The sequence below is a fragment of the Jaculus jaculus genome, chromosome 2 (genome assembly GCF_020740685.1).
Source record: "Jaculus jaculus isolate mJacJac1 chromosome 2, mJacJac1.mat.Y.cur, whole genome shotgun sequence".
In the NCBI taxonomy this organism is placed as follows: domain Eukaryota; kingdom Metazoa; phylum Chordata; class Mammalia; order Rodentia; family Dipodidae; genus Jaculus; species Jaculus jaculus.
Window position 1 is genome coordinate 107,356,818 of NC_059103.1, and position 23,936 is coordinate 107,380,753.

At 36.8% G+C, this 23,936-nt stretch overlaps 1 pseudogene; it reads right to left on the reverse strand.

The window, feature by feature from the left end:
• Positions 1–17,295: 17,295 nt before the first annotated feature.
• Positions 17,296–17,998, reverse strand: LOC101605908 (annotated as a pseudogene).
• Between the last annotated feature and the right edge of the window lie 5,938 nt (positions 17,999–23,936).

Consider the following 23,936-nt stretch of genomic DNA (forward strand, 5'->3'; position numbering starts at 1 on the left):
AATAAGAAAAGCCAATACATTACCAACAGAATGGGAGAAAATGTTTGTGGGTTATCCAACTGATAGAGGCCTAATCTCTAGAATCTACAAAGAACACAAAAATCTAAACAGTGAGAAGTCAAACACCCCACTCACAAAATGGGGAAAAGAGCTGAACAGGCAGTTCACAGAGGAAGAAATATAAATGACAAACACACATTTAAGAAAATGTTCATCATCTCTAATCATCACAGAAATGCAAATTAAAACAACTTTGAGATTCCCCCTTACCACAATAAGGATAGCAAACATAAAAAAATCAAATGAAAATAAATGCTGGTGAGGATGTCTAGAAGAAGGGACACTTATCCACTATTGGTGGGAAAGAAGGATGGTACAACCACTTTGGAAAGCAATATGGAGGCTCCTGAAAAAGCTGACTATAGAGATCCCAACAGACCCAGTTATTCCCTTACTGGGCATCTACTCTAAAACCTTCAACTCACAGGCCAGAGAGATTTGCTCAACCATGTTTGTAGCAGTTCAATTTGTTGTAGCTATGAGCTAGAATCAACCCAGTTGTCCATCAGTAGAAGAATGGATAACAAAGATGTGGTATATCTACACAATGGAATTCTATACAGGAGTGAGAAAAAATAACACAATGAAATCTGAGGAAAAATGGTTGAACCTGGAACAGATCATTCTCAGTGAACTTACCCAATCACAGAAAAAAAAAAAAAAAAAGCACCACATAGTCTCACTCATCTACAGCACCTAACCTGAATCTACTCAAGATACCTTACAAACCCAGCAAGCACCTTGTGGAATAGACAGTTGGATGGACGGGGAGGGTGGGGCGAGCATCGAAGGGATGGGAAACACAAATCTAGACCCAAACAGCAATGGTATTAAATTCTACTTCCTGAAAGGCAGACCAAATGGCTGAACCTTCACCAGGCCCTTACAAGGAATACCTGAACCACAAGACACTGGATAGGGTGCAGGGTAAGAGATAGGCTAACCTTAATTTTCTACATCATTCCTCCCTCTCTCTCCCTCTCTCTCTCTCCTTCTCTCTTCTCTCTAACACTCCTTCTGAGATGTGTGGTCTTGGTTTTGTTTTGCTTCTCTTTCTTGTGGATATCCTCTCAACATGGAAGCTCCAGGTCATATCTCTTCCCTATCTTCAATTTAGACTTCTTGATGATCTAAAGCAGTCTTCAGTGGCACCTAGGGCCATTATCTCTTCCCTGTGAAAATTTTGCTTTTTATTGTTATGAATATACATAATTTTTATCACATGATCATAAACATTATGGAATTTAGGATTTATTGGGCACTTGGGCTCTTTGCCCCACTTATAACCAGTATTGCATGCAAGGAAAGCTATAAAGTTACCCTCCTGTTTGGGGCTATAGAATAAACCTACAACAGGAGGATAGGCAAATGTATAAAAAGAATGGCATCTTGGGGCTGGAGAGATGGCTTAGCGGTTAAGCGCTTGCCCGTAACACCTAAGGGCCCTGGTTTGAGGCTCAATTCCCCAGGTCCCATGTTAGCCAGATGCACAAGGGGGGACACAGGTCAGGAGTTCGTTTGCAGTGGCTGGAAGCCCTGGCATGCCCATTGTCTATTTCTCTCTATCTGCCTCTTTCTGTCTCTCTCTCTCTCTGTCCCTCTCAAATAAATAAATAAAAACTTAAAAAAAAAAAAGAATGGCATCTGAGGCTGATGGTTTAAAAGAAATAAACGTGTCCTTGAAGTCATTGTGTCATGCCAATCTTACCTATAATATTGATTATTGGTGTTCATCACAACTTCCTTTTGCCCTAGCAAATGGAATTAACCTAATGACTAACTCTGTTCTTCCCATACTGCTTGTTAGTGACTGCTAATATTTTCATTTTGTTTAATCAGCCAGTGTGTCAGTGATCAGACATAATTTTGTGAAGTTGACTTTCATTTGGAAAGAAATTCTAGGCCTCATATGAGTGAAACATCCTTGAAAATATTTTATCAATAGCCTTTCAAGATCAGGGAAGATATAGATCTGTGAATCATCTCGTATTATTGGCAACTCTCACCAACTTCATATTAATACTCTGCCTCAGAGCCCGAATGCTGAGTTGTCAATGTACAATGCAAGCAAAGGAGACTGCTAAACATTTCTCAGGTAGTTGACTAATGTAGGCTAAACTAAGTGCCAATTGTGCTTAGTGCAAATACTGTTTTCATTATGTCATGGCTCACTCCAGTTGTAATTCATTTGTTTACAATGTGATTTTTCCTGATTTAAGTCAACAGTGTGGCAGAATCCCTCAGGAACCAACACAGATATGTTGGAGATAGATTGTATCTTTCCTTCAGGAGTGACTGCAAACATCAGAAGCTCACTCATTTTGTTTGTTTGTTTTATTAAAAAGGAAATCCAAATTCCCAACCAATCAGGGCATACTCAGTCATTTCATTGAGGTGAATGAGAAGAACTGTGTGATATACAATGTGACAATGTCAAACATAAACCTTCATTCTTAAGAAATGACATATTGAGGAAGAAAAGTTTTGCTATGGTGTAAATGAGAATTCAATGAGCTTTTCTAAGAAACTAACTTTTATTGATATATATCTTTTGCAACCATTAACAATTTAAAATAAGGACAATTTTTCTGTTTTCAAAGAATTCTTGTGTGTGAAATGTTAATTTATTAAATAATTTTGATCGTTAAGTATTAAAATATATTTAAATAAAATAAACAATATATAAAATATATTAAATATATTTAAATAAAATATTTTTAAATAAAATATATTTAAAAGATTTTGGACTTTTGTGATCAAAACTTCATTTAAATTGTGATATAATTATTCAGTGAATCAAAGTTGGAGAAAATGGATTCAGTACAAGTTTTCTAAGATATATTTTACTTACAATAATTATTGACAATGGAGTTATACTTTGAATCTAGTTAGAAAAATATATAAAATATCTGTTTTTCATCATGTGGTTTTCCTTTTTTTTTTGAATTGTCTGATCTCTAAATAATATGGAAACAGTTGCTTCCTTATTGTTTTTTTTTTCCTTTTTTAAAAATTTTTATTAACATTTTCCATGATTATAAAATATATCCCATGGTGATTCCCTCGCTCCCCACCCCCACACTTTCCCATTTGAAATTCCATTCTCCATCATATTACCTCCCCATTACAATCATTGTAATTACATATATATATAATATCAACCTATTAAGTATCCTTCTCCCTTCCTTTCTCTACCCTTTATGTCTCCTTTTTACCTAACTGGCCTTTGCTACTAAGTATTTTCATTCTCACGCAGAAGCCCAATCATCTGTAGCTAGGATCCACATATGAGAGAGAACATGTGGTGCTTGGCTTTCTGGGCCTGGGTTACCTCACTTGGTATAATACTTTCCAGGTCCATCCATTTTTCTGCAAATTTCATAACTTCATTTTTCTTTACCGCTGAGTAGAACTCCATTGTATAAATGTGCCACATCTTCACTATCCACTCATCTGTTGAGGGACATCTAGGCTGGTTCCATTTCCCAGCTATTATAAATTGAGCAGCAATAAACATGGTTGAGCTTGTACTTCTAAGGAAATGAGATGAGTCCTTTGGATATATGCCTAGGAGTGCTATAGCTGGGTCATATGGTGGATCAATCTTTAGCTGTTTTAGGAACCTTCACACTGTTTTCCACAATGGCTGGACCAGATTGCATTCCCACCATCAGTGTAGAAGGGTTCCTTTTTTTCCACATCCCCGCCAACATTTATGATCATTTGTTTTCATGATGGTGGCCAATCTGACAGGAGTGAGATGGAATCTCAATGTAGTTTTAATCTGCATTTCCCTGATGACTAGTGACATAGAACATTTTTTTAGATGCTTATATCCATTCGTATTTCTTCCTTTGAGAACTCTCTATTTAGCTCCATAGCCAATTTTTTGATTGGCTTGTTTGATTCCTTATTATTTAACTTTTTGAGTTCTTTGTATATCCTAGATATTAATCCTCTATCAGATATATAGCTGGTGAAGATTTTTTTCCCATTCTGTAGGTTGCCTCTTTGCTTTTTTCACTGTGTCCTTTGCAGTGCAAAATCTTTGTAATTTCATAAGGTCCCAGTGATTAATCTCTGGTTTTATTGCCTGAGCAATTGGGGTTGTATTCAGAAAGTCTTTGCCAAGACCAATATGTTGAAGGGTTTCCCCTACTTTTTCCTCTAGCAGTTTCAGAGTTTCCGGTCTGAGGTTAAGGTCTTTAATCCATTTGGACTTAATTCTTGTGCATGGTGAGAGAGAAGAATCTATTTTCATCCTTCTGCAGATATATATCCAGTTTTCAAAACACCATTTGCTGAAGAGGCTGTCTCTTCTCCAATGAGTATTTTTGGCATTTTTATCGAATATCAGGTGGCTATAGCTACTTGGGCTTACATCTGGGTCCTCTATTCTGTTCCACTGATCTACATGTCTGTATTTCTGCCAGTACCATGCTGGTTTTGTTACTATGGCTCTGTAGTATAGGTTAAAATCAGGTATGGTGATACCACCAGCCTCATTTTTGTTGCTCAGTATTATTTTAGATATTCGAGGTCTTTTGTGATTCCAAATGAAGTTTTGGATTTTTTTTTTCTATTTCCATGAAGAAAGCCTTTGGAATTTTGATAGGGATTGCATTAAATGTCTAGATTGCTTTAGGTAAGATTGCCATTTTCACAATATTGATTCTTCCAATCCAGGAACAAGGGATGTTTCTCCACTTTCTAGTGTCTTTTGCAATTTCTCTCTTGAGTGTTTTAAAGTTCTCATTGTAGAGATTCTTTACTTCCTTGGTTAGGTTTATTCCAAGGTACTTTATATTTTTTTTGATGCAATTGTGAATGGGAGTGATTCTCTGATTTCATCCTCTGTGTGTTTTTTGTTAGCATATATGTGCTGCTGAAAAGAATGTATATTCTGCAGTCTTTGGATGATATGTCCTGTATGTATCTGTTAAGTCCATTCCTTCTATGACCTCATTTAGTCCAGATGCCTCTGTGTTTATTTTTTCCCAGGATGACCTGTCAATTGATGAGAGTGGGGTGTTAAAGTCACCCACTATCACTGTGTTTGTTGTAATCTGTGACCTTATTTCTCATAGTGCTTGTTTGATGAATTTGGGAGCCCCCATGTTATGTGCATATATGTTTAGGATCGTAATGTCCTCCTGTTGGAGTGTGCCCTTAGTCAATATAAAGTGACCTTCCTTATCTTTCTTGACTAACGTTGGACTAAAGTCTACCCTGTCCCATATTAGGATAGCAACCCCTGCTTGTTTTCTAGGCCCATTTGCTTGAAACACCGTCTTCCAACCTTTAACCCTAAGGTAATGTCTATCCTTTGTAGAAAGGTGAGTTTCTTGGAGATAACAAATTGTAGGATCCTGCTTTTTAACCCAGCCTGCGAATCTATGTCTTTTCATTGGGGCATTGAGGCCGTTGATATTAAGAGATATTATTGAAAGGTGTGTATTTATGTTTGCCATTTTTTTGTGTGTTTGTGTGGTTCTGGTTCTACCTGTGCTCTCTTGTGTTAACTAGTATTTGAGTATTGCTTGTTTTTTCTAGGTTCCTTATATGTGTGCTTTTCCTTTTCTTCAGCATGGAGGATCCTATCAAGTATTTTCTGTAGAGCTGGTTTTGTCTTCAAATACTCCTTTAACCTGCTTTTGTCATGGAATGACCTTATTTCTCCGTCTATTTGAATGGATAACTTTGCAGGATAAAGTAACCTTGGTTGACAGTTGTTATCCTTCAGAACTTGGAATATATCACCCCAAGCCCTTCTGGCTTTAAAAGTTTGTGTTGAATAATCTGCTGCAATCCTGATGGGCTTACTTTTGTAGGTAACTTGATTTTTCTCTCTAACTATTTTCAATATTTTTTCTTTGGTGTATGTGTTTGGAAGTTTGATTATAATATGGCAAGGAGAGTTTCTTTCCAGATTTTGTCTGGCTGGGGTTCTAAAGGCTTCCTGTATCTACATTGGCACCTCTTTCCCAATTTGGGGGAAATTTTCTTCTATGATTTTGTTGAAGACACCTACTATGCCTTTGGAGTGGAATTCTTCTCCTTCTACTATGCCCTGAATTCTAATATTGGATCTTTTCATAGTGTCCCGAATATCTTGAAATTCCCACTCATACTTTTCTATAAGTTTGTCTTTCTGTTTGTTGGCCTGTATTTGATCTGTCACCTGGTCTTCTAGCTTAGATATTCTGTCCTCTCCTTCATCCATTCTACTGGTGAGATTTTCTACAGAGATTTTTAGTTCATTAACTGTGTTCTTCATTGGTAGTTATTCTGACTGGTTTTTCTTTATTATTTCTATTTCCTTATTTATGTCTTGTATTGCCTTCTTTATTTCATGAAATTGGTGTCCTGCATCTTCTTTGATTCCTTTGATTTCCTCTTTATGTTCCTCTTTGACTCCTTTGATTTGTTCTCTGACTTCTTTGAACATATTTACAATCATTCTTTTGAAATCTTTTTTCTGGAATTTCCTCTAACTCGTTCTCACTGGAGGTCATTTCTGATGCATTAATACTTTTAGGTGGATTTATATCGTCTTGCTTTTTAGTGTTTCTTGTGTTATAATGTATATATTTTTGCATCTTGGATTAAGTTAATGCTTGGATTTTCTAGCTAGCTGGTTATTCTTTGCTGTATCAATTGATTTGATGTTATATATTTTCAGGGTAGGAGCTTAAGGTGTTAGATGTGGCTCTTAAGACTCTGAGAGTATCTATAAAGGTGCTCTTAGGGGTTGAGTTTCCCTGCTATGGGGGTATTCAAGTAGGCTGAGTGGAATAAAACACAGGTAGATTCTAAAAGTTAACTAAACACTGTACCCATTCAGTCAAAAACAGCCCCAAGTATGTATGCCAGAGTAGTTATTATAACAACCGGTTCCTCTATCAACATAGAGGTTAAGATTTCTGGTCTGTTGAGGGATCCCAGTCAGCTTGTGACTGAGTGAGACCCTTCCCTGGTGAAAACCCTTGGTGCAAAACCCTTGGTGCAAAACCTTGGATGAGTTTGATCTCAGTCAAGTTGCTGCCTGGGTCGTCGGGCTGCTGTTCTGATTTCTGGAGCTGGGCAATGGCTTTTCCTACGGGGAAAACCAAGCCTGGAAACTGTGGCCCTGCAGATCAGCAACCCCGCTGCTGGAACTGTTGCTGCTTCTGGGTCTGATGTTGTTGCCGCTCCTGGGTCTGCTGCTGCTGGGGCCGCTGGTACCGGTTCCGGAGCTGCTGATGTTGCTGCCGAACTCTGCTCCTGCTTGGGTCCCGCTGTCGGCTCAAGTTGGCGTGGCCGGGTCCTGGGCCGCTGCTCTGTTCGCTGGAGCTGGGCTCAGGTGGTGGGGGAGGGGAGGGAGCCGCAGCTGCTCTGGTTCTCTCAGTGCTCCACGTGTTCTTCTACCTTGCGGTCTGTTCCTCTGTTGCTCACTGCCGCTCTCCCTTCACTTTTCCTGAGCTGCGGAGAGCACTGGTGTGAGGGGAAGCTCCTCACATGGCTTTTCCTGTGGCTGGAGCTAAGCCTGGTGGCTTTCTGGTGTACCCCACTGCTGCCGCGGTTGGCGGAGCTGCCAAGGCTGCTTTTGTCGGCCTGTGCGGGCTCTGGATGCTCTGGATCTCTCCTGCTTCTCTGCTGCCGCTTCAGTTTCCTATACACCTCACTTTTTAGTAAAAGTGTGTATTTTGCTGAGGTTTTTTTGGTCTTTTTTCCCCCCAGGCTGCCTTGGCTTGGTACCTACACCGCCATCTTAACTGGAAGTCCCCTTATTGTTTTAAACAGAGCATTATGCATGTTTTATAATGACTTAATTCACAATAGACTATCATGGGAAGGATATTGGCCTTCGGATAACTAGAAAAGGAGGCAAATCCTCTGTACTGATTATAACTATGAAGCTTTGGGGTACTTTCTTAAATTTTCAGTGCTTTCTGAGTCTTCCTCTCTATCAGAATTACATGAAGAATGAATACAATATCTTTGTCAGAAAAAAAAAATTAGAAATAAAGAACATGTTTGAGGAGATTGCTCAGTGGTTAAAGCCTTTTGCTTATAAAGCCTTCTGTCCTGGTTTAATTTCCCAACATCCACCTAAAGCGAGATGCACAAAGTGGTACATAGTCTGGAGTTAATTTGCAGTGGCAGGAGGAACTGTTACATCCATTGTTTCTTTGTGTCTTTCTCTCTCTGTCTCTGCCTCTTTGTCTCTCTCTGCTCAGAAATAAGTCAAACTTTTTTAAAATAAATAATAGAATCTGCCACAGTATATACATCCACAATGTAAATTCTTCCCTCTATTGTATCACATACTTCCAAGTCAAATTTTAAAAATTCTGGAAATAAATTGAGATTGTCTCTAAAGTCAGTATGGGTATATATATTGGAAAGACATTTCTCTAGTTATATCTGGGCAACTTTCTCAAAATCAAGACCCCAAGATCTCTTTTTATTTTATATTATTTTATTAATATACCAACTTACTGTAATGTTCTGAATAAAAATAGTCATAAAACTTGAAATTATGGGCTGGGTACATAACTCAGAAGATGAAGTGCTTGATTCATAGACTTGATGACATGGGTTTGGATCCCTGAACTTACAGAAAGCCAGACATGGTGCCTGGAGCATCTATAATGCCTGAACACCTATGGTAAGACGGGAGGTAGATATTAGAGTATTCTGGATACTCTCAGGCCAGTTATCCAAGTGTACACAGTGGTAAACAAGAAATCCTACCTCAAGCAAGATGGAAAGTGAAGACCAACACCCAAGACTGTCCTATTACCTCCACTCATGTGCCTTGGCATGAGAATACCTGCACTCCCACACCAATGAATATGTACACATGCATACACACCCTACACATAGTTTGAGCAATACTTGAAATGTAAAACTAATAAGTAATATATTCAACATTTAAGCAATTAGTGCTAGGAATAAAAGTAAGTGATGGAATGTGAGGTGAGGGCTTGTTTGGGCTTAACAATAAGTACAGAGTGGGAAGGCTTCCTGCATAGAGCTAATCAAATGACCTGGAGTCCAAATCACTTCACTTGTGACCTAATTATTTTACATATAATCAATTTTATATACTTGGCACAGGAATTGTGTGTGTGTGTGTGTGTGTGTGTGTGTGTGTGTGTGTGTGTGCACATATTCATTTTAGGGGAAAAAGTTTATTAGTGCTATGACTTATTTCTCTGTGTTGCATAGTTTTGTTTTAAACAGTAATAGTACATGACTTTTGTTTTGTTCTCAATGTTTAATCCTACAGCATTTAGTTCTCTATTGGTGTCAAAACATCAAGAGTCTCTGGTGATCCACAAATTCATCATAGCAGTCACTGTATTTCTTCCCAGGGAAGGAAGATAGAGAATAGTTATAGTGCAAAACAAATTACTCAGACATACTGAGGTTCACTACTTTCACTTATTAAATGCATAATTCACATATCTGCTATGAATTGAGTGGCAAACACATATCAGTTGTGTAAAGGGATTTAAGGAACATGCAAACATTCAGGGGGTGATTTTTCCCTCCCTCCATTCCCCTTCATACTGTGGACAGTGTATCCACCCAACTATTGCTTGAGAGAACTGATCTAGCTGGAAATAATTCTGCCTGAAATAACAGTGATTTGGCTCTCACTCAATGCCTGAGGGGCTCATTGATGGATCTACATTTGTCTATTTTGGCTGCCTCCTTCTAGGGTTTTGGTTATATTCCAATAAATTGGCATTATTTGAATAAGCAAACCGTTACCACAGTATTTAAAATCTAACATTCAGCATTCTTCATGTTCCTATTTTAAGACAAAGAGCCTGTGTGCTAAATTGAGAGTCTGAGTTTTCCTAATTACAAGGGCCAGTCTAAAACTAGATACAGATTCTGTGGACTGGAAAATTTGTCAGATATTCAATGGTGTTGCATATTCTCCCCAAAACATTTTAGTTAATACTTGTTCCATGAATATTCCTTAGATGATACCAGTTTAACATTTTCATGTTTTTTGTTTATGAACATAAATTCTAAAATGTACTATTAGTATGAAGTTCAATGTCTTGAATAAATATAAGAAATCTTGAAGAAAAAAAAAAAGGATCCCTGTAAAAATTAGTTCTGGAAATTTTGTTTTGAATAATGCGAGGTCATTTTAGGGTAGTTCTAGTATTGATTTTATGTGTTTGTCAAAGTGTATGTTACATGTTCAAGGCTCAGTCCCTAGCAGGTATCACTGCTCAGTACATGACTTTGAAAAGGACATTAAGACTCTGTAACAACCTCTTTCTCTCTTTGCATCCCAGCTTCCATGGAGTAAGAGATTTTGTTGTGCTGTGCTTTCCTCCCCATGATTTTCTGTTTTACAACAGGTTCCCAAGCAATACAGCCAACAGACCATGGATTGAAGACTTTGAAACCAAGCTAAAAAAAAAAAAAATCTTTCTTCTTTTTCAGTTGTTTATATCAGGCATTCTGTGATAATTTTAGGAATCTAATGCGATGGAACTGGTTATTACCTGACACTTTTAATTATAATTTGGCATTTACAGATATAATGATTATATTTAACTATATTATCTATAAATAATAATAATAATAAGAAGAAGAAGAAGAAGAATGAAAGTTTAAATTCTGTCTTTTAAATATAGTCCTAGACTACCTTGGGCTCAGAGTGAGAGCTTGTCTCAAAACAAAACAAAACAAAAATGAGAAGACAAGAAAACAGCACTGAGTTGCAAATAAAATATGGGTATCACCCATATCCCTCTTTATATTTGTTTTAAAACAAATAAACATTTATTTTTCTCTTAATAACAGTAAATAATATCTTTTAATATAAATGTTATCCTTGTTTTGTTTTTTTTTCTCATTATAGCTTGATCATATCTGCTTAAAAATAGAAAAAGTACTTTGCATGTTTATTGACATTAAATTCTTTCAAACGTTTCAAGAAGGCTTTAAAATTATAGAACATATATAAATATTCCCAGTAAAAGCTATAAAATAGACCAAACAAAGCTAAATGCCATTTTACTCAATTTTATTTGTATTTTGTATTTTATCTTTCTCATAATGATTTACTCAAGTGACTACTCAGAATATTTGGTTGCTTACTTCTTTCAAATATGCAATGTTTCTTGAAATTTCACAGAGTATTGCCTTCTTTACAAAATGTATTATTTCCTGGAAATATTGCCTGAGAGGAAATTGACAAACTCTATATCTATGGAAGCTTTCTTATACTGTACTGTCTCTTGATTCTTACAACATCTGAAAACCAAAGATATTAAAGATATTATTTGAGTAACTGGAGGTAAGATTTTCTGAAAATAAGTACCAGATGAGCTCCCCTTCCACATTCTCTTCTTACATCATGATTATAACTTCTTCCCTGAGGTGGTCAGGATCCTCTCTGGGTATGATCATGTCTGCAGCATAAGTAAAGCTATGAGATCCTGGACTCATTCCATAAACAGAGATAAAAGTCCCTGCTAATTTTTACAAGAACTTCACTCTTGGTACCCAACACCATCTAAACTGGGCAGAAGCACCTAATATAGATGAACAGAGAGAAGAACCAACCTTGTAAATGAAGAGGGAGCTGTGCTTTCTACTGACAGCTGCTCACCCTGCTAGTCATGTGTGTGAGCAGCTGGAAAGGAGATGCAAGCTATCCCTTCAATGTTACAGGCTGACATGATAAACTGTTTCTCCCAAAACCTTTTCAAACATGGCTTGGTAAGCATAACTGTCTTATGTTAGATCAATATCTAAATTCCAAGGTAATTTTAGCACAAGATTTGTTAAGAAATGACACACAATATTCTATTACCATTATACAAGTATCACTGGCCATTCCTCAAGCAGTAATCAGATAACTCGCTTTTTTAACCTTTAACAGATGATTTTTACATATGTTTTCCCAGGGTCATACCAACAATGTTAAAGGCATTTTTCCAATTCATATCCATTTCAAATAAAGTCACTATCTATTTATATAACAGCTTTTTTTAAACACTACCATGATGAGCTCAGTATTTTGCAAGAACATAATGCTAGGGAGTTTTCTTTTAGAAGCTCAAGTTGGGAAATACAGACTTTGGATTTTTTTTTTTTTATCTACAAAAATGTGTCTCCTAAGAGTCATCTTCTGAGTATGACTCAACAGTAGCAAATGTACAGACCATTTTAAAGAGGAAGTATATGCGTTACCATTAAAATACCCTGGTTCTGTTCTCACCCAAATAGCTATATCCACTAAGTGATAGATTAAATATCATCAATCCATATTGGGACAACACACCCTAAATTAAGGTAATGGTACCTCTTAAATTCAAATAGATTCAACTAATGCTAGAACTCAAACAATTCCAAATATTATACTTTGGGGTCCTTGGTATTATCCACCTCCTTGATGAGGTTAAAAGGCAGACTAGACTGGTTGAATCCTATGAGAATGTCTAAATTTATACAGGAGGTTTGATTGAACTTGGAGAAAAATAGAGGAGATTAAAACAGAACCAACATGTTTTGAGAAACAAAATCTGGCCAAAAAAATGATGTCCTAATTCTAAATGAGTTAACATATTGTGGTGGTTTGATTCAGGTGTCCCCTATAAATTTAGATGTTCTGAATGCTAGGTTCCCAAATGATGGAGATTTGGGAATTAACACCTCTTGGAGGCAGTGTGTTGTTGAGGGTGGGCTTATGGATATTATAGCTAGTTTCCCTTGCCAGTGTTTGGCACACTGTCCTGTTGCTATGGTCCACCTTATGTTGTCCAGGGGTGATGTCCACCCTCTGCTTAGGCCATCATTTTCACTGCCATTATTCGAATGTGACTGCAACAGTACTGTTTTTCCCTGCCATCTTATGTTCACGTTGCTGGTAGAAATCACCCAACGAAGGGAATTAAGGAGAATAATGATATAAAAAGGGAAACATCTTAAAAATTGTGTGCACATTGAAAAAAATATAACCCCAGATACAGAAATATGATAAAAGGAAAAATTATTATCTAGGGATGTAGCTCAGTGATAGAGCCCTTGCCTAATATGCTCTAGTCCCTGGGTTTTCTCATGAACAACACAAAATAAATATTTAAATTGATTAACTAAGAATAAATAAAAATATGTGTTACATAGGCAGTGAAATGAAATGCTGTTATAGTAATTTCAAATGCTAAAAGGTTTAATTTGTTAATGATAATAAGTCAATAATAGTTGAAATCATATAGCTGTCTAATGGTATAGATTTCAAACTCCAAAATTCACATGCATGTTAAAAATTATTAAAATCAAATTACACAGTGATAGTTATTAAATATGGTAATAATGTCAAGGTTTGGAATATTTTAAAGCTCATCGCTTATCTTGGTCTACTGGTGTCTCTCATATTAAACTTTGTTCTCCATGTTTAATCTTGATTTTAGCATTTTCTCATACTATTCTAAGCAATGACAACGTAGCTCCCACCTCCTGTCTTCTCATTCTCAGCTAGTTCTCTTGCATCCTATAATATCAGCCTAGATTTATGAGCCCAGTCTGTCCCAATTCTGTCCCAATGTATTTTACTACAAAGGCTGAATATGGGGCTCTAATTTGATTTAATTACCCTAGCACCTTTGTTTATTTTAAATGTAATGCTTCCTCATCCTTTTCATGTGATTTCTTTTTCTTTGACTTCCTGGTTAACAGACATATTCAGCATAGAAGTTATATTACCATTTTCTTTCTTGAATCCAGTATTATAAACCCACAATAAACAATTTTGGAAAAATGCATTCATGAATAATGGATTGTATAAACAGAAATTTAAATTTAATTTTCATGCTCCAGTGCATAATATAGTCTCCTAGAGATATGCCAGAGAAATTTTTTCATAAAAGAAAAAATTGATATAACTGAAAAAACTTTATTTTTGTAGTCTATGTTATCAAACTTACTACTTTCTCAGATAATTTTCTAAGTTTTTAAGTTTAGACCACATACAATTCTATTGTTTAGTAGATATCATGACCAAAGTTTATATTTTGTTAAAAATAGATAGGAAAATTTATAATTATATAGTAATGAAAATAATTAAACAGACTACAATATGCATGTGTACAAATACACACACACACACACACACACACACACACACACCACACATCACATTGTCACAAGCACTTTGGATATATTAATTTAATTTTATTATAATTATGTATAAAATATATTAATATAGTTTTTAAATTTTTGTGAATAAAATCAGACATTGAGAGGATAAATAATTTGTACAAGTTTTGAGAAAGGCCAAGATCATAATTTGAATCAGAGTACATGCTCTCTAAAAAGAGTATGTTTTTGTCCCTTACCTCCATTACCTCAATCTCAAATAAGATAATAACCAAAAGAATTTTTATCATGTTACAATCAGAAATGAGCACAGAAAATACACATAGTATTAGGTACCGTCGGTATAAGGTTTCCTCACAATGATGTGTATGAAATGTTCCTCCAAGCATGACATGGCTGAACATTCTTGAACTCTCAGAAGCTCTTATTATCTACAAGAGTTCTGCACATGATTGCGCTTGTTGATGTTCAAAAACAGTAACAGAAGTAAGGGATGATAACGTTCAAGGGATGATAGTGAGAAATGGGGACATTCTGGAAATCCTTTGAATGCAAAGCTAACAAGACTGAATGTGGAAACAAAAATAAGAGTGCAGTGAGCCGGGCGTGGTGGCGCACGCCTTAAATCCCAGCACTCAGGAGGCAGAGGTAGGAGGATCGCCATGAGTTTGAGGCCACCCTGAGACTACATAGTGAATTCCAGGTCAGTCTGGGCTAGAGTGAGACCCTACCTCAAAAAAATCAAAAAAAAAAAAAATGTGCAGTGAAAATAAAACAACAACAAAAAAAGGAATGTGTGATTTTTATTGTCTAGTTGGAAGTCTGGCATTTGCTATAAACAAAGATGAGAAGAATGGAAAATGAATTGTGAGGATTTGGGTGCATGTGACTGGAGAGCTTTCATAATCTCAGATGAGCATTAGTCTTTCAAGTATAAGTATCAAGTGCTTAGTTTTCAGTGAAGGTAAGGATGTCTAAAAGATTTGACCTTATGAATTTTGAAGTCATGCTCATATACATGATATTTAACACCAAAAGCAGAAAGGAGACATGTAGTGTGTACAAAACTTCATTAACATTGAACCATAGCCATGGGCTTCTATTAGCCACTTGAAATGTGGCTACTTCTAATTACCATGAACTACTACCTATGAAATATGTGCCAGATTTCAAAAGACTGCTATGAAAAATATAAAATATTATACTTAATATGCCTATAGTATTATATACTGAAATTATATCTACATATATTGGATTCAACATATGATTAAACTCATATCATATCTCTTTGCTTGTAATTACTGGAAATTATTAGGAAATGTAAAATTGCACATGTGGCTCACAATTTTTTTATTTTCTAATAATTCTAAATTTATTCAATACCCTAGTAAAAGTTTTGATTATAAGTACACAGCAGTTATAAACAGTACAAAAACAGATCTATAGGTTTTTAATATATTAATACAAAGTGCATGACTGCATACAGTGCATCCTACAGGCACGGAGGTGGAAAGGGAAGAAGACTGGTTGAGATCCAGTAATAAATGAATAAATACAGAAGTAGAGATGATCCATTGTAGTATATTCTACCACCAATACTGCAGCCAAAATGTACAAAAAAATCCCATTTCAAAATAACTCAGGAGGATGATGACTGAATTCTTGTGCTCCATCCTCTAGGGCTATGGACAAGCTGACTGACACACGTGCACATGGTGGCTTCAATTAGGTAGGCTGTTTCTTAGAAGAAATATAACTGTTTAGACTAAGAACTAGAAAACAATAGGATGCCCATAGAAAGTGGCTCACTCCTTACACAAGTTCAACTATACAAACCCAGTTTTCAAAGTAAGCACGAGTCATGATTTCTTAACGCAGGCACATGCTCCTCCCTAGTTGTGAGAAGTCTGAAGAGGCATTATTGTACTTCCTGAACTTTTAAGAAAAGAGGTGATCAGAGAACTTTGGGTTGGGTTTGACTGAGCAGTGTCAGGTGAGGATTTAAACATGCAAGACATCTACATTCAGCATCTCAGTGCTCAGAAAGCCCAACTCAAAGAAGCCAAACATAATGCAAGTGACCACCTCTTTCTTCTAATCCTCCTTAAATAGATGAGGGGGAAAAAAAAAACCCAAAACCATAATAGGTCAAACAGCTTAATAAGTCAACTAACTACTCTATAGATAAAACCTCCACAAAGGTCAACTGAGGTAATCCAGAGCTAAAACTGAATTGTGCGGCTTTCAATGACGTCCCCAGACAGTGCTGTAACACCATCATCAACTATTTAGACACTGCAAGCCCTCTAAGAAGCTGTCCCAAGACCATGCACCTGTGTTCCTCTGACAACCCGAATTAAGCAGTCAGTCCATTTTGCTAGTTTAGCATTTCTAACCGAGCATGTTCTCTACATGTGGTGACGCTTTGGTACTATCTGCCTATGTTGTTCATCGTACAGGCTCACCTCCTCCTCAGAAGGAGCTCTGGTTCACACAAGGTCTTTTATCAATGTGAAGATGAAGCTGGGTGACTCAGGATGCATGCAGTTAAGCTACCTGTGTCTTTAGAAATTACATTCCCCTTCAAGTTCTTTGTACCAGAAAAGCTCATTCTGTCCCGCTTAATAATCAGTAGTACAGGAATTAATAATCAGAACCTTGGCAAGACCTTAGTATTTTAAAAGTATTAACTACCTCTAGGGGCAGGTCATGCTACTGTTAGGACAAATGATCCATATGAGGGAAAAGTGTAGCCAGCAATCCCCAACCACTGCCTCTCCACACAGAAGGACTAAACTACATGTGGTTATCATACAACAACAAATCCCACACCTTAGTCCCCTGACGTCCCCTAAGTCCAGTCACTAGAAGGGGACTGGTAAAAAGACTTAAAGCGCACTTTACAGCAGCATTCGGCTTTCCTATGAAATAGTCAGCATCTTAAATATCATGCACACTTCTTTTTCATTGCAGTAAGTTAGACACTGGCTTCAGAGTTTGTGGGACTGGGGAAAGGGCACAACCCACTCAAATTTATTCTAGAAAATGTCTTTTGGCAGAAGAGCAGGTATCCAAGTGAAAAATAGAAGGATCAGTGTGTTGCTTTGTGGTCTTTTTTCAAAATTTAAGTTGCTTTCCGTTCCTGCAGGACCTCAGCCTCCACTCCTGAGTGGAGAGGAGCAGAGGCGCCGGCCTGCTCCTCCGGCTCCTCAGCCACCGCTTTCTTGTTGCTGCAGCAGGGCTCAAACAGGCGAGTGTCGATGAGGACTTCCCCAAATCGGCCCTTGTAGATGGTCCCACAACATATTTTCTGTCTTTTCCAGTATGTAAGATCTAAAAAGAAAAAAAAAAACAAACAAACCCAAACTGGTGTTCTGTTAGAGCTGGAAGCCATCTCTGTATCTGAGCCATCTTCTGACTGTGTACTGTAACATGGAGACTGGGCTGGAGAGGCAATGGAGGTGGTACTGTAGGCATCAGAATTGTGATGTTTAAATTCCTTCTGCAGTCTACTGATCGGGTTACTTTTGATCCTGTTTCCAGATAAACTTTTCACTTTCTTTGGTTTCAAGGTTGTCATTAGGCTGGGTCCTGCCCTTGCATCTACCACATGATTCCAGGTTTGTTTTTTTTTTTTTGACCTTGCTGGCAACTTCTTCCATCTTTTCACAAGCAGCACACAGGCACTGCAACCCAAAACAGCTCTGGAAGACCTTTTCATAACACTTGCTGTCAGTGAAACGAGAACTGGAGGACTTGGCTCTGCAAATACAACAGCCCTCTATACTTCGGTATATCTTTGCTTGTGAAAACCAAACATCTTTTATTCTGGGCAATAGTCTTCCAAGAGCACGCTGGTCGCCACTCTGTGGGCTCCACCAGGCTGACCCCCGTCCGCCTCAGCCTTGTCTAGGAAGATTGTCTCCTGCAATTCTCTCATATTTCAATTGGAGAGGAAAAATAAAGAAAAAAACAATCCAAGAGTTTAGCCCTAAAGAATTTTTAGTTTAAGATGCTCAGAAGAGAGAGAAAACTGGAAAAATCAAAATGGAGCAGCTAACGTGGGAAATATATCTAGATGACTGCATCCAGAAAGCCAAGTGAGGAAAACATTTGAAGAAGGCAGGAGTGACCTGCCATCTCAAATCTTTAATTGACTGTGGTGTCTCAAATATAATTAGGGTTGTGGTTTAACGGTTGAAAATGCAGCAGGGTAATGATCAATGGCATTTAGAAGGAACAGTTTCTGGGTAACTGGGATGAAATTCTAACAGAAATTTTTAAAAGAGAATGAGAGGAGCGGGATTGGAGGATATCAACATAGGGGAACTGGAAGTCCATTGTAGTAAAGGGAAGCATAGAATACAAAATAGAGGGGAGTACTGTAGAGTTGAGGTGTGTCTTAATGTTGCTGTGGGTTTCTGTTCATGCTGAACAACTGATTAGTGATATCCTGGTTACCAGTGTGCTAAAACATAGATGTTACTTTAACAGTACCCTTGGAGAGGTGACATATGCCTTTAATTCTAGAACTTGGGAAGCAGAGGTAGGAGTTTGAGGCCAGCCTGAGAATAAATATTGAATTCTAGGTCAGCCTGGGCTAGAACAAGACCTTACCTTGAAAAAAACAAGAGACCCCTGCTGCCCAGATATCAAAGCCCAACAAACAAGCAGTCCCTTGGAGGTCTCCAGGTGAGGAAACTTTACTCTCATTTAAGTGCCTTTTTACATCTCTCCAACACAGACCCCTGCTGTGAGCTGTCACCAAACAGCCCCTTCTCCTTGGAGTTCTTGAAGAACCAGTCAGTGGCTTTCTTTATCTCTCACTTTCTCCATCATTAACTCCATGACTTCTCCTGTATAGCCTGTGCCTAGACATGACAACTTTTCCCCAGAAACTCAAGAAAAGGGACATTGTTTTTCTTCAGATATTCAGATCCTCTCTTTCTATCTGGTTTTGAAGCTGATCATGGCCAATCTGTGACAATGATGCTCTAACTCTCTCACAAGCTTTAAGTCTAAATGGGCACTTTGTCTCAACAGCCCCTCATACAGCAGGCCAGGAGCTCTCCTCTTGTCTGCTGGTGATCAGTGTACTGGAGTGGAATATTAGTATCAGATGAATATATTGAGTTACCTTTCTCTCAGATGTATCATAACTAGAGGGTTATCTTGACAAGTACACCAGCACAGAGAAAATTTGTTTCTTAAGTGTAAATGCAAACTGGGGATGAGAATTTTAGCTTCCCCTGCAAAATATGAAGAGGAGACATAGAAAGGCGTTAGTTACATCATTAGAAAAATTCAAGGCTCTTATGTGAAAATCTTTTTTTAATTAATAAACAATAAAAAGTATGGCTTCTTGGGGAATTATAGATTATTGTCCTCCAAAATACTCTTTATTTTGTTTGAACAAGTAATGAACTCTAATCAAGGAAAGGATTAAAAAGAAAAATGGGGTTTCATCTCAGCACTGATGGATGATACTTAATATGACCTGCACTTTACTTTGTGAAAATACGTGGAAGGTTTTGATTTTACCACTTACCAGAATTACATGGATTAATTAATAGTGAACATATTTTGACATTAAAGCTAAAAAATATCAGCATTGCTTGAAAATGAAAGAAAATAGCTACACTGTAAAGTGAACCTTTTTTATTTTTGTATAAAGAAATAGAATTTAGATATGGCTTCTTTGATGCCTATTGAATAAATAAGAATTGAAATTACTACATATATTTGAATAATTTTTACAAGAAGTAATCATTGTTCAAATACCTAATTTTAACATTTGTTATTGAATACCATATGCCAAATTAAAGTCACAAACATTGATGTAGACACTGATACATGAGCAGAAAAGTAACTCCCACTTATAGGTGGAGCAATAATACTGACCATTCATTATTTGTGAGTCACAGTTCCTATGATAATGATCAACATGTATATAAGGTTTTATTCTTTAGAAAACAGACAGGGTAACTTGTCCAGATCCACTATGTTTTGCTGACTGAGTCTTAGTCATAAAAGTTTCTTTTTGCAATGGGCAGTGGTTAATGCAGAGATACATAGGTTATAGAAGTGATGAGAATAAGTGATCATGTTGTGCTCAGCTCTAAACAGGACATCTTGATCACCATCTCCAAGGGATGTCATGGAAGAGGGTCAGAAGAATGTAGGAGATAGAGGATGAGGAGAAGTGCTATTTTCTTGACATGACATGGACATCACACTCCTGAACTGAAAGGAACTATAGTTTCCAGCACAAGATTGAGTCAGTCAATATTCTATAATGATGAGGGAGTGGGCTTATGTGGCACCACCCTCCAGGAGGAGATATGGGTAGTTAATGGCTGATGAGGGAAGGGGAAACATTTTGTTCAGTGATGCAGCCACTGGTAAGTTGCCCATACTTCAGTAAACAATTACCCACTTATGGTCATGTAATTAACCATAATTTACTTCAGTGTATTGCCCATGCATACAGTACACACACACACACACACACACACACACACACACACACACAGTCACCCCCTCCCCACAGTCACCCACACACAGTCACATATACTTAGGAAATGGGTTAGAAAGACCAAATTGTTTAGAAGGGGTAGGAGAGGGCTATGAAAGATCAATGGGGGTAAACATGAGGAAAATTTTTGTTAAATTGTTAAAAAATAAAATGAAAATAGAAATTTAAATGAGTCATCACACTCAAAGAATCAATATACAAAAAGAAAAGTTTATAGAATAGACTAGTATAAACTCTTCATAAATTCAACTATTTAGTATTTATTTTTCATAACTTGTCAATTATTTGGTTTTACCAAATTTAAATAAGTCTTCTTACTCCAAATTTTTCATATAGAAATAACATTTAAAATGCTATGGCTTCCTGCCCATCGCTGCCTTGTCTATAGCCATTGTACAAGAAATAAATATTTTTCTTTATGTTACAATCAGTAAAAAGCAAAACGAAACATCACTAAACTAAATAAACATAGATTATATATAAGTCTATACAGAAAGATATAGATTATATAGAAATCTATGTAAATAAACATAAATATTTAAAGGCAGCTTGGCAATTTGTTTATTTAGCATAATACCTGTAGTAAGTTCCCTTCCAGGCTTTATAACCTCACTAGGCATGGGCTTTTGAGCAAGAAATCCTTCATATGGAGCTGTCCTCAAGTTCAATCAGAAAGTGATTGGTTATTCCTATATCAGTCATGTCATTGTTGCAATGGTGGGGATATCTTTATATTCAGGTGAATATTATAGTATGCACAGTCCACAGCTGGGAAAGTCCTTTGATGACTTTTTCCACATCTAGAACCTTCTGGTACTATGCTTGCTATTCAGTAGGGAGGACACTTCCAGATCAGTTTTAGCTTGATTTCATTATGTCCCACAATCAAAGTGCAGTGTTTCCATGCTCCATTGCCAAAGCCATTTTGCAGCATGAACAAGTTGATGTAGAAATTCATGGCTTGTCAAGGTGATGAGTAGATGTGAATCAATTTGTTCATCCCTACATAGGTCATCTATATCACTCTCTTTAAAACTCAGAGAACATTCTGGAAGGGTGGAAGAATAAATATTAAAAGCCAGAAGATGGAGAGGAGTGGGTTCTACAGAATTCTGTTTCCTGGACACAACACAACTGTCCCAGTCATGAACTCAAAACAGTTGTTTTGACATTGCATTATTGTTGTTATGACATTCCATTATGAATTAGGGAATAGCTGATAAGACCACACTGCCTCCAAATTAGCCATTGTAATTTAATGGTGATGGGGCTGGGGCAGTTATCTTAGTAGTTCAGCCACTGGTAAATTGTCGATAGGCCAATAAATATCCCCCAACCTATGCTCATGCAATCAACATGGACATAGAATGAGTAATACTTGGTAAGAAGGGGTTTATCTGGAAAGAGAAAACAAAGTACTGGGGGTAAATATGCTCAAAATACGTTATGTTTAATACGAAATTATCAAAAATAATGTAAAATTTTAAAAAGGTACATCAGAACAAAAATGTTCAAGGTCATAACACAAAGCCCTGTGCTTTTCAGTGCTTGGAAATATTAAATATGAGAAGAGAAATTACATCTCATGTATAGTTACAAAGTTTAAAATTTTATCAGGAGGAATAATCTTTACATTAATTTTTTGTTTGTTTGTTTTTGTTTTTTGAGGTAGGGTTTCACTCTAGCCCAGGCTGACCTGGAATTCACTATATAATCTCAGGGTGGCCTTGAATTTACAATCCTCCTACCTTTACCTCCCAAGTAGAATGCTGGGATTAAAGGCATGTACCTCCACCCCCGGCTTTTACATTAAAATTTTAAATACAAAATATACTCCATAGTAAAATAAGTTTGTGAAAAAGTTAAATGATATTCTTACAAGGAAATGAAAATTTCCTTCTATAAAGCAATAGCCAGCCACTGGAAAAGTACACAAGAAGAATGAGTCAATGGTGTTCACTAACAGTGGTTGCAATTTTAGGGAAACAGAAACAGATTGTTATTAAGCCATTGAAGTAAGTAAGAATGACAATACCTAAATGTGAATAGAGCAATATGACTAGGTGGAAAGAAAGCTAATTTCTAAACAAATTAGGAATCTCTAAGGAATAAGTAAACAAGCTTGCTAGGTTAGTGCTCTGGTGATATAGAAAGGAAAATGACTTTAGATTTCTGGGTTTGAGTTAGGTTATCCTATTTTGATATGACACTTTGGGGAAGAAGAAGATAAAATTTTATCAACAATATTTGTGTCATATATTTTTGTTAGAAATTATCTACTAAGCACAATATTCTTTAACAAAGGTATTTGTAGGAGGGCTAAGCAGCTTGCTCAGTGGTTCAGGGTGCTTGCTTGCAAAGCTTGCTGGCTTGGTTCAGTTCACCAGTGACTCACATACTAGACAGACATTTGCTTGCCTTGGCCCTAGTTTTCTTCCTACCACCAAATACAAGAAAAATAAAAATATATTCTTATGCTAACTGTTTGTAAATCATTGCCTAAGTACAATTTTACTTGAAATAAAGATGTTATGCTGCACAAAGGAATTTGGAGGAAATTAAAGTAAACAGGGGCTACCTATAACAGAAATTAATCTAAATATTCTGAAAATGTCCATTGCTTCTATTAGAATATTTTAGGATAAATTACTTACTGTAACTGTTATTCTTGATTTAACTAGTAAGGCTTAAACCAGAACATGCCTCTCTCATAGTTATTATCTGACAGTCAGATGACTTGTGTAAGCCAAAAAACATTTCAAATTACCTGAGGCTCCTGTTCATCCCTCTTAGTCCATTCCTTCTTTCTTACTCCTCATCTTTCTGAGTCCTTTAGAAATGCTATCAGAGCTGTGGTAGACAAGAAATACAGGAAGTAATGGGGTTATGGAATGATTGTCTTGTTTTGTTAATGACAAACTAGTGAGTCTTAAAGAATCAAGGTCGTACAGATGATTGAGCTGCTCTGGCTTTGGGAATCAGTTCCCCATGCTCCTGTCTTCTTGCTGCTTTCCTAACCCTAGGAAACTAGTATTTATGACTTGAAGAGCAATAGTTTGTTCCATTGGAAATATCATTGTGAAAAAATGTCACATGAATTCTGATGTTCTCTCATTTGAGCTTTGGCCTGATGGTGGCATCAGTTTCTTTCATTAGGAATGTTATAGCCATTTTTATCAACTGTTAACAATAAAACATGTGCTTTCTGAATTCTTTTATTAGG